Consider the following 12,238-nt stretch of genomic DNA (forward strand, 5'->3'; position numbering starts at 1 on the left):
AACAGAGATTACTTGAATTGGAGAAATAATAAAGAATTGAATTCAAATAAAATAAACTGCTAAAAAAAAAAAATCATTGAACTCACACTGATGATCTAAATTCTGAAATAGAGTCCCTAATGTAGAATTCTTTACCCAGAGCACCCCCGCAGCATAGTTAGTGGCTTTTCTAACACTGTGAAATAATCCTCCCTTTTTCCTTCTCCTGGATTGTCCCCATCTGTCGTTCCCAAGTGTTATGATGGAATTCTCCGGTCGCCTGAAAAATGCCACAATAGAAGCATGTGACAACCCTCTGAGCTGGGGACTGAGTCTTGGTGAGCTGCATTTTCCTCTAGGTGGCACTCCAAGGCTAAATTTCTCTTCTAGCTGCCTAGAAAAGGAGAGACATTAAACCTTCTCTTCATCTAGGGCAGATGATAAAGAGGAATGGTTGGACTGGGGGTGGGGAAGGAAGGAGGGAAGATTTATTTTTAAAAGGGACACCATCAAGCCAATCTGCCTAAAAATCAACCCTTCTTAAAAAGAATAGATCCATTTTATAGCAGAAATGGATACATTTTCACATACTCATTTGCTGCTATGGACATGAATTGTCTGGCCTTTTTAATGTAGTATTTTTTTCCTTCTGAAATCCTATTGTTTCTGGGAATGGGAAAATGTATAAAGGTGATGGTTCTAGTATATTTGCATTAGTATTTTTGCAGGTTATTCTGCTATACAGGCAAAGCTTATATAAGGTTCCATGTGCTTATTTCCTTTAGTATATTTATATAGTAGATTATCTAACACAGGCAAAGTCAACATAAGGGGTTTACTTCCTTACCTGTGCTCTCTGGGGTTATTCGAACACAGAGACAGTAAACATTATTGCTGATTCAGAATTGTGTTCTCCAAAGTACTCAAGCTGATGCCCTAGACCCAATGAACTTTATGCAGATAAACAGAAGCAATATACATTCCCCTGGAAATAAAAAGCTCCATTATAGGATAAACAATTTGTTGTAAAATGGTAGTAATCTGGCCTGCCAATGACCCAGATAATGACTAAATAAGTCACTCCATCCTTCTCTGCCTGAATTTTCAGATCTATAAGGCAGAGGTTACAATATCTTTCCTTTGCTTTTAAATGGACAGTTTGGAGATTCAGATTTGCTAAGTGCTTTGAGTTCTACAAAGAAAAGCAACATAGAGTATGAGTTTTCACATTGGAAAAAAAAAAGACAAGTCCAAAGACATTTGTTCTAATTTCCTTAAGTTTTCAGAAGAAATTGAAAATGACTATATTGTTTGTTCCCGGTAATTTAATAAAGGATAGTATGAAGAGCAGCTAAATATTCAGCAACACTGGGTGGAGGTGAGTGGATTGCCACTGATTCACAGAATCTGACAGTTTCCCCAAAAGGCAAAAAATTGCCTTAAGAATCAGTATTCTATCCTCAGAAGACCATCCTAGGGATGTGCTCATTAGTGTCTCATGCCATGCCTTGCACCCTATAACTGCTCAATAAAGGTTAATTGAATGAGCGGACTTCGTTTCGGGTAATATTACTCAGGGAACCGTGGTGCCCAGTGTCCAGCAAAAAGCCGTAAAATGATGAACATCTATCACCACTAGAAATCTTGTTCTTTCTCTGTATCACGGGAAAGTTCAGATAGGGTTCATATAGAATATTATGATCTTGCAAAATTCACTGGATATGAAAAGAGAAGAGCTCACGATCACATTAAAATTTATAGCAGGGCTGCCAAAGCTGCTCCAGTGGGGGATTGCTGTTCAGCACTAATAATAAGCGGGTATCACAGCAAACACATGGACACCCCCTGACATTTACAGTGGGCTTCCTAAATCTCATATGTGGATAGAACATGTTTAAGTCCATATTTGTGTTGTCAACAAGGTTATTTTCAGAGATAAGCCACAAGGTTTATTGATAATTCAAACAAGGGAGCAGAAAGGACATTTAGGGAGAAAAATCCGGCCCATTCACAAACCTGAGGATAATGCACATCATATTTGTCAGCTGACTATATTTTTCAGGAAAGTCTTTGATTTTTGTTGTAAAAATTTTCTCCCTCAAGTATTTTCAACAAGAAATAAAATTGGAGCTGAAAGAGTTCAAGGAAGATTTTTCAGAAGCACTGTAGTTTTCATATAAAATATTGTTTGATTCAACAATGAGAATCCTAATTTTTTCATAGAAGTAGCCTAAGATAAAAACGAAAACAGGTCTAAAGATTTTGTTCTTTTCTATGTCTGTTTCAGTAATGTCAACAATAAGAATTTTTTATTATTACTGACATAATAGATAATATACTATGCCTCAGTTTTTATATATTCTCTTTTTTAGTGATACAAAAACAAATAGCTAGTAAGAGGTGACTTAAAATTAAACATCAGAATACTATAGTTGCTTTGCATGTTAGCTTGGTATAATCTTTAATTTTCATATTTGTATAACATTTTCCAGTCTAACTCAAAAAGGGAAGGATTTATAAGAATAGGAAACCAAATAAGTGATCATCCTTAATTACCTATCTACCAATATCATATAATCCATCTACTGTGTGGAACATATCTTAAAATTACATTTAATGCTAGTGCCCTTTGACATGCTTAAAGCTTCCTTCCATCTGTGTTCTGTTTGGCCAGACCTCAGAGTAGCAGTTTGTCCTTCTAACAGATAGTACCATCTCTGTGTGTGTGTATTTTTTTAAACACATATACATTCATACGCACATGCACATCCATACACACACATATGAATTCAAAGCATCTCATAATTAAGAACCTGGTGTACTAATAGCCAAACGGGTACTATTGGGAAGAGGAATAATCCAATTCATTTCCTCACACGAGAGAATGACCTCCATAACTCACTTTAAGCTCTGCCACTCATGAGTTATGGGTCATTCACTTTCTAGTGAAAATAAATTCTCCTGCACCACCATCCAGGGCTAGGTATTTTTTTCCCCTCTGCACATGTAAATTTTAAAAGTGTATAAACATAATCACAGCCAGTATTATGGGCAAAGTAGATACTCCTGCTCATAGACACTGCTTTTTAATGAAATGTGTTTGCGGTCACAGGGATAGCAACAGTCTTTTTACAATATAGGATTTTTGATTAAACTGAATTTATTCTTGAGATTTTTACGGTGTTGGTAAACTGCTTAATCTTCCCTTTTGTGTTTTATGATGCTGACTGAATCCTTCAGGTCAGTGAGATTCGGCAGCAGGCAACGGACCATTTATCACAGCCTCAGTTTTCCATTATCAGCACCCTATTTTAGATGCTTTACAACTTGTTTGTGAGACTTTCTCTAGGCTGAAACTTAGCACCTTCAAAGGTGTCAAATTGGAAAATCGCTTTCCCAATGTTATAATTGATTTCATTTTCAAAGGTCTTATTTTCAGTTTGGTGAAATATGTAAATTAGAGAATAATGTTTCAGAGACTTGAAACTCCTCCTCTAGCTGGCCTTTGCAAATCCTATTTTACAGGACATACACTGTTGTGGTACCACATTCGGGATAGAACCCAAGCAGTGGAATTATCTGTGGTTAAGAAAAAGTGTTCTGGATTTCAGTCTGACCCCCGGTGATTTATCATAAAGAGAAATGTGAACCAAGTTCCTAAATACATGTGAACAAAAGGTGTTGCTGTTATCCTATAGAAGTACTAATGCATACATACGCTTAGCCTGGCTTTTTACAAATTGAATAGAGGGCTTGATATATCCTCCCTCCTTCAAACAGTGGCCCTTTTACTGCTCAGTGAAAGCCTCTCTTCACTCTCATCGTGGTTCGTATTCAGTGGGTGAAGAAGACCTATATACATAGATCAACATGAGCATTTTTATTAGTCAACCAATTGACAAGCATTTATTAAACACCTACAATGTGCCAGGAACTGGACTATTTGCTGGGCATACAGAACCAATGACAAAATCATCACTGACTTCAAAGAGTTTACATTTCATCAGGAGACACAATGTATACCTATGTAAGTACATATAGAATAAAGACAAAGTAATTTAGGGATGGACTCTAGGAGCTGGAGGATAAGAGAAGGCTTAATGTAGTAGATGATGCTTGAGCTGGATTCTGAAGTAGAAGATTCTATGACTTGAAGGCAAGGAGGAAATACATTTCGGGAATGGAGATTAGAGTCTGAGTATTGTGTGTAAGAAACAATCATTGTTCATGGGAGCCCAGCTACATGACATTTGAACCTGTTTGGTGCTAAATTTCAAATCAATTAAACTGACACATGTACTAAATACTTACTATGTGCAGAGCACTGCATAAAGTGGCATGATCCCTGATTTCATGGAGTTTCTAGGACCTTCAATTATATAATTTATCTGCCTATCTGCATTGGAGAGTGGAATTTCCACACTATGAGTTCCTCACAGAGATAAAATCATAGGTCGAGGTTATGATGTCCCAGCTTATCACTCCAGTATCCAAAGAAAAATGGCCTTTGGGGACATGGCAGTATCATATGTAGTAAACTAAATCGATTCTGAGACTGGTTATATATCCAAAACTATCCAGTCTTGGAATCTTATTTTAATCCATTTCTAGATATCTAATTTCTACACCTCTTATATTGACAATATCTGGTTCATTTGATAGACCATGTGCCTAAACCAAATGGGATAAATGGAAGCTTCTTTTTTATTTACACTGATTGGAGTTATGACAAACTAAAATCAGACTAAGTAATGGATGACTATAGACTCAAATCCTAAAAGAAAAGAATCAGTAGCATTGAAATAAACAGTTTCTTCTCTGTTATTCTCTTAAAAATTGTTTTCAGGTAGATGTTGGGCCTTTCTGCCCCTCAAATAAGAGGAAAGATTGGGAAAGTGTCCAAGTGACCAGAAGGTAGATGTGCGTGGACAGGATAATTATGTACTTAATGAACAAGTATATTTTTAAGGCCTCAAGATTTTGCTCATATTTCTAAAATACCTTAACTCATTCATGACATGAGATAAATTGTGTTTAAATAAATTTTAGCGAAGTATGAAGCATGTATTGTTTAGTTCTTTCAGAATGTGTGTTCTGACTTCTCAGCTGGACATGGATCTATGTCTTAACTCATATGCCCTTTCCTTAGCACAAGTCCCACACTGCTAACTCTTCTCACTGTTCCTCTCTCCTCACTATTCCACAAACAAAATATCCTCTCCCAGCTCTAGGCTGGCTGTCACCCATTGCTGGAACTCTCTCCTCACTTCCACCTCCTGACTTTCCTGGCTTCCTCCAAGTCCCAGCTAAATCTTAGTTTTTACAAGAAACCTTTCCTGTAGATCACCCTTCTTTTGGGGGCTTTCCTTCTGTTGATTATTTCCAATTTTACCCATATATAGATTGTTTGTGTATATAATTGGTGGCATGTTGTCTTCCCAATTTGACAATGAGTTCTTTGAGTACAGGGATTGTCTTTTGCCTTTTTTTTTTATATGCCCATTGCTTAGCACAGTGTCTAGCAAATAGTACGCTCTAGCTAAATGTTCACTATTACTATGATTATTGTTATATCATCATCATCATCATTATCAATATTAGATCCTGAGAGCAGAGGGTCTGCTTGAATTGAGTTGCTTTTATATTTATTTATTTGGTTTGGTTTGGTTTGATTTGGTTTCATTTCCCATAGTATCTAGCTCAGTGCTAATCATGCATTATTAAAAGCTTGTTGAAGTGAATATAATTCTAGGTTCCTGGAATCATTCCAATTTTATTCTTAAAATACAGAAAAGAAAAAAAAAATGATTGAAGAGATGAGAAATAGGGATGGCAAGAAAAGGTCAAGGAGTCAAGGTTGCTAATCCTAGAAAAAAAGAAAAATAAAGAGATGACTTGCTTATATAGAGGAGTTTAAGTATACAAAAGTTTTATCACAAAGAAAATGCTGCACAATCCTTTCTTTCATCCAGAGAGGCAATCAAGAGGGAAAAGGCGTAACTGAAATCAGAGAGATTTTGCCTGAGTATAGGAACTCTTTTATTGTGAAAATGAGTGAACAATGGAATGGGAACAGGAGAAGCCTTCATTCCTAATGAGTTTCAAGAAAACAAGAAAGGACCACCCATCCTACAACTTGTCCTACCTCCTTCACACCCACCTTAAAGGAAAAGTCTTGGTCCATAATACAATAAGAATAAGGAGGAAGTGACTCACCTCTGGCTCTTGAGCCTATTATGACATTGACTTTAGTGTCATCCACAGGTTTGTTGGGAAGCTTGATTGAGATAATGTATGAAAAATGCTTTGCAAACTTAAAGCACATTATAAATATCAGCTATGAGTATTTGTTCTCTCTTCTAGATAATATGCTGCTTTACAGAATATTTTATGGCACATTTTTTGCCCTTGAAGATAAGATAATGGATTTTTAGCCAAAATTATAGCTGGACAAATTAGTAGAAAAATATGTTCTATTTTTTTTAATCTAAAGACCTTTTAACCTGGCAATGAATTAAGATTTTGATTTACCCTACAAAGTGACATTAGATTTTTAGTTTCCATTTAAACTGTTAATCAATTTGCCTGTTTCGAGTTGATCCCTGTCCTTTGAAATTAGTTAAGTATCAGTAAATTTGAAATAAATAGAATGAATTGATTTTTAAAAGCATATTATAAGCCTAGACAAGTCATTTACTCTTGTTTGCCTCAGTTTCCTTACTGCTAAAAATGAGCTATAAAAAAAATGGCAAACTACTGTGGTATCCTTGCTAAGAAAGCCCCAAATAGAGTCACAGAGAGCTGAAAAGGACGAAAAGACTAAAAACTGACTGAACTACAAGAGCCAAGCACTGTGTTAATTAAGAGAGATACAAAGGAGGGGAGATGGCACACAAAGCTGAATGGTGCCCAGGGATAGCTACTTTGGACAAGAAAGTTACAGGGACATAAATTAGGCCCTATGGAAATAGATTAACACAGTCCACCTAGGAACAGGAGGATTATCAAGGAATGTATGGCCAGAGAGCAAGGAATGAAAAAAAAATATGGTGGCTGAGGCTTTCCTGAAATGCAAAGAAAAATAGTCACCAGAGCAGTGGAAATGTTTCCATGGCAAATTACCTAGAAGTTGATGGTCACTCTAGGGGGTAAAAAATCTCCTCCTTCCATATAGTTTTTAGTCAATATCATAGTAAAATGGCAAGAACATTGGTTTAGAATCAAATAACCTCGATTCAAATTTTGGCTTTGCCAACTCAGTAGTTATGGGACTTTGGGTCATCTAACATTCCTGAGCCTCAATTTTCCTATCTATAAAATGGGAATAAAATACTTTTTGTAGCATTGCATTTACCTCATAAAAATTGCAGACCTAAAAATTATTAATTTATTATTATTATTTCTATCATTTCACAAGCAAATTTTTTCTGTAGCTCACTGTGACAATTTAAAATTTTTGTTGCACTTCCGATATGAAATCACAATAAATTATTCCACATTTGATAGCTCCCAGATTAACTTATGTAGAATGATTTCTAAGTTGTTGTTGTTCAGTCATTTTCTATCCATGTCTGATTCTTCATGACCCCATTTGTGGTTTTCTTGGCAAAGATAATAGAGTGAATTGTTCCTTCCTGCTCTAGCTCCTTTTATAGAAGAAGAAACTGAGGCAAACAGGATTGAGTGAGAGTCACACAGCTAGTAAGTCTGAGACTGGACTTGAGCTTAGGAAGATGAATCTTCCTGACTCCAGGTCCAGCACTCTATTCACTGTGTCCCTTCTTTGGGAATCAAGTCATAGCAATGGGACTCAAGTTTTAGCATGGAGAGATTGCTCAGATAATTATTATTAAACTATGCAAACTAGACCTTGCAGTAATTATTAAAATCCTTATTTAAACTACTAGTCAAGCTAGATGCATTCTGAAACGTAAAATCCTGCTCTTTGGCCAATTTTTAAAACTGTGCAATCCAATAAAAACAATATATAATGAAAGCATAAGGACTTCAAAACCAGAGGGTTCTTGTTGTACATAAAATTTTAATGTCATTTCTTACTCCACTCCTATCCCTTTCCCAATACCCTCAGATAGTGGAGGCTTCTTCTATTCCTTGACTTTATCTTGTATCTTTTATATATCTATATCTATATCTCACTATCTATATGTATACACACATACAAATATATGTGTGTGTGTGTATGTGTGTGTGTACATATTGTTTCTCCCAATAAATAAACGTTTCTTGAAGACAGGGACTGCTTCATTCTCAGCTTGTAGCATTTGTGACATACTATGATCCATAATAAGTATTTAATAAACATTTTTGATGGCTTGGTTCTCCTGACCTGACTGGCCTTGGACCTGAGTTCAAAAACTGCCCTCAGATACTTAACACATACTAGGTGTATGACTTTAGGCAAGTCAATCCCAATTGCCTCATCAATAAACAAACAAACAAACAAATAAATACCAATAAACAAATAAATAAATAAGGAAAAGATCTATGATTTCTTTAGAGTATAAATCCCTTTACTGACACAGATCACAATTCCCTCATATCATAGAAGAAAGTCTTCTTCAAGGGTTGCTTTAATAAAAACAATTCATCACAGAGTCAGAAAGACCTGAGTTCAAGTGTGATCTCTAATAGTTACTGAGCCATAACCCTGGGCAAGTCATTTAACATCTGTCTGCTTTAGTTTCCTCAACTGTAAAATGAGTGTAATAACAGCATTTACCTCATGGGGTTTTTGTGAAGATCAAATGAGATATTATTTTTAAAGTGCTTACAAAATTGTTTAACATCTAGTAAGTGCTATATAAGTACTTATTCCCTTCCCCCTAATCTCAGTCTCTGGTGAGGATCTTCATCTTAGGATAGAAGCCCATCATGAGGCAGATACAAGATGCTATTGCAGGTAAGAAACCTCTTCCAGAATTTATGGTCATCTGGGAGAGATTATGAAATGCCAGTGTCCCCATGAAGCCCAGGAGGAGGACAATGAGGGAGACTTGTGGGAGATAAATTAATCATTTCAATATATCTGTGACTTGAATACCTTCTCTTTTTTCTTCATAACTAAAGATAAATCATAGTAAATAGTTATTTTTAATAATAAACATTTTCTTCTTAATCCTAAATATCTTAGCTTCTCCTGCTATCATCTCAAGGCCCCCATTTGTCCAATAATATTTACATCTTAATCTTTTTTTAACAACTCAATACCACAGTAATTCACTATTAAAATTTAATAAATATAGAGTTTTGTTGTAGAAATTTGCTCTACTCTAGTTTTGGTTGGAAATCAGTTTTTTGGCTTAAGAAGTCAAAATTATTATAAATATTATATTGTGCTTTCCTTTTTTGCCTTGGTTTCTCTCCTTACACACACACACACACACACACACACACACACACACACACCACATGCCCTGTCTTGGTTTTGGGGCATGGGTAAATGTGACAGGGAGGTAATTGATCACTGCGGGGACCTGATGCTGTTAGACTGGCCACCCAACCTACAGTAGTTTATGGTAGATGGCAGTTAATCATTTCCTTAAATGATGCTGGTCTAAAAACAGTTGATTGTTACTCACCGGACTAACGTTATCCATCCTTCCTGTTCTGAATAGTTACAGTTGCCATTTTTCCCTTCTTCCCAGACGGCTGGGTTTCAGGAGATTTTGACTGAGGTGGAAATTTTAGCCGTGATTGTGGGCTGCCTATGTCATGACCTCGACCACAGGGGAACCAACAATGCCTTCCAAGCTAAGTAAGTGTTCTAATTGTTGCTATTTTAATGCATTTGCCCTTCTGTTCAGAGCAAAGGTGACGAGTGCTGGAGAATAAGAGCATTCATTTCTGGCATCCTTGGCCAAGGCCACCGGGACTCTGGCTTCTGTGTCTTGGGGACCCATCCATCTTGATAATTCCCTACTCCTTTTTTAATTGCAAATTTGCCCTTCGTGTCATGCTTGTTGATTTGGGTTGTCCCTATTGACCCCAGTCAGATACAAGGTTCAATTTTTAAAAGAGCCTCTTTCTTCTAATACACAGTCCTTAGGAACTCTGTGTAATCCACCTTTTCTGTCTTCAAAATCTGGATTGAGCTCTGTATGAAAATATATTTAGGAAAATATTATTAGAAAAAGATATTGAGGAAAAGACATAAAGTGAACTATGCCTTTCATGTCCCTTCATAGACCTTTTTTTGGACAAATTTGTCAATATATGGTGTTTGTAGCATTGTATAAATCATTATGGTATGAATCTATAGGATCAATCAATCAACCAATCTAATTATAAGCATTAGTTAAGTGCTTACTATGTGGCAGGTACAATTCTAAACACTGAGAATTCAAAGAAAAAGCAAAAAACATATCCTACCTTCAGGGAACTTACATTTTAAGCGGTGGACACATCTACGAATATTGCTACTGTATATACAAAATAAATATAAAGTATAAACAAAGTGATCTTACAGTCAGTCAATAAGCATTTATTAAATACCTACTATATGCCAGGCACTGTGTCCAGGAGATATAAAGAAATAAAAAATACAGGAGATATAAAAGGGATTTTTATCAAGTCCTTGCACTTGAAATACTCATAACTTAATGGGAGACACAATATGTAAACAATTATGCAAAACAAGATATAGACAGGATGAATATGAAATAATCAATACAGTCCCTGCTCTCAAAAAAACTCTGTATAATGGGGGAGACAACATGCAAATTTTTGTTGTTGTTTAGTTGATTACCTTTGAATCTTTGTAATTCTACCTGGGTTTTCTTGGCAAAAAATAATAGAGTAATTTGCCATTTCCTTCTCCATCTCATTTTACATAAAAGAAACTGAGCAGGCAAGATTAAGTGACTTGTCCAAAGTCAGACAGCTAGAAACTGAGGTCAGATTTGAATTCAGGTCCTCCTAGTACACAGTATATTCAGAATATATTACAAATAATCAATAGAAGGAAGACACTCACACTGAAGAAAAGGCTTCACATTAGGAAAGGCTTCACACAGGACATGAGATTTTAATTGGAACTCCAGGGAAGTCAAGGAAGCCAAGAAGCAGAAATAAGGAAGAAGAGAATTGCATGTATGAAGAGACAGTGGTGAATATGTCCAGAATTGGGAGGAAGAACATGTTTGCCAGAAACAGAATCTAATAAGTTCTGCAAGCAGAATCTAAGAGCTGAGGGAACCAAGAAAAACTTCCTGCTGCAAATGGTACCTCTACTGACTACTGAAGGATGCTAGGGAATTTAAAAGGCAGCAACAAGGAAGACAGCACAGTGAAAAGCAAAGGGCAGGAAGTGGGAATGGAGTGTTAGGTGTGAGGAAGAACAAATAGGTCTATATGGCTAGTCTTATAGAGAGAGTGCAGGGAGATGGATAGTATGAGAAGGCTGGAATATAGGAAAAAGTTCAATTTATGAAAAAGCTTAAAATGACAAAAGAAGCAATTTTTCTTTGACCATAGAGAAAATTTTGAGTAATACTATAACGTGGATAAATCTACTCTTTAAAGAATTTTTGTTGGAAGCTGTTTAGTAGATAGAAAAGGGAGAGACTTGAGTCAAGGAAGCCAGTTTGGAAGCTGTGGCAATGAGGAAGTGAGGGCCTGAACCAGGATGTGGACATAGGAATAGAAAGAAGAGGATGCATACACACAAGAGATGTGGAATTAGAAACAACAAGACTTGCAACTGATTGGTTGGATAGGGTAAGTGAGGATAGAGAGTAGAGGATGACATTGAAGTAGCTAGGTGGTGCAATGGACAGAACACTGTGCCTGAAGTCAGGAAGACCAGAGTTCAAATTCAACCACAGGTACTTATAGTATGCCTCAGTTTGCTCATCTGTAAAAATAGAGATAATAATCACACATATCTCCTAGGAGTATTATAAAGATCATGTGGGATAACATTTCTAAAGCACTTGGCAAGACTTGATGGGCCATATAAATGCTAGTTTTTATTGAATGTACAGGAGGAACGGGGCTTTTCTCTGGGGTGCTAACACCTGTGGGAGTGGATTGCCATTACTCCCTAAATGGAAAGCTTCCTCTCCAAGAGAAATTGCTGTCCTATGCCTCATCCTGTGTGATTGCCTGCTGACTCAGCCTACCACATGGCATAATTACTTGTGTGCCATCATGCTCAGAGGTCCACCACCATAGTGTCTTTGTCCTTACCTACCCTGTAATTCCTATGAGGGTACAAGTCGAATTCTCTTGGGAATGGGCC

This window comes from Antechinus flavipes, chromosome 3, assembly GCF_016432865.1.
Source record: "Antechinus flavipes isolate AdamAnt ecotype Samford, QLD, Australia chromosome 3, AdamAnt_v2, whole genome shotgun sequence".
NCBI lineage: Eukaryota > Metazoa > Chordata > Mammalia > Dasyuromorphia > Dasyuridae > Antechinus > Antechinus flavipes.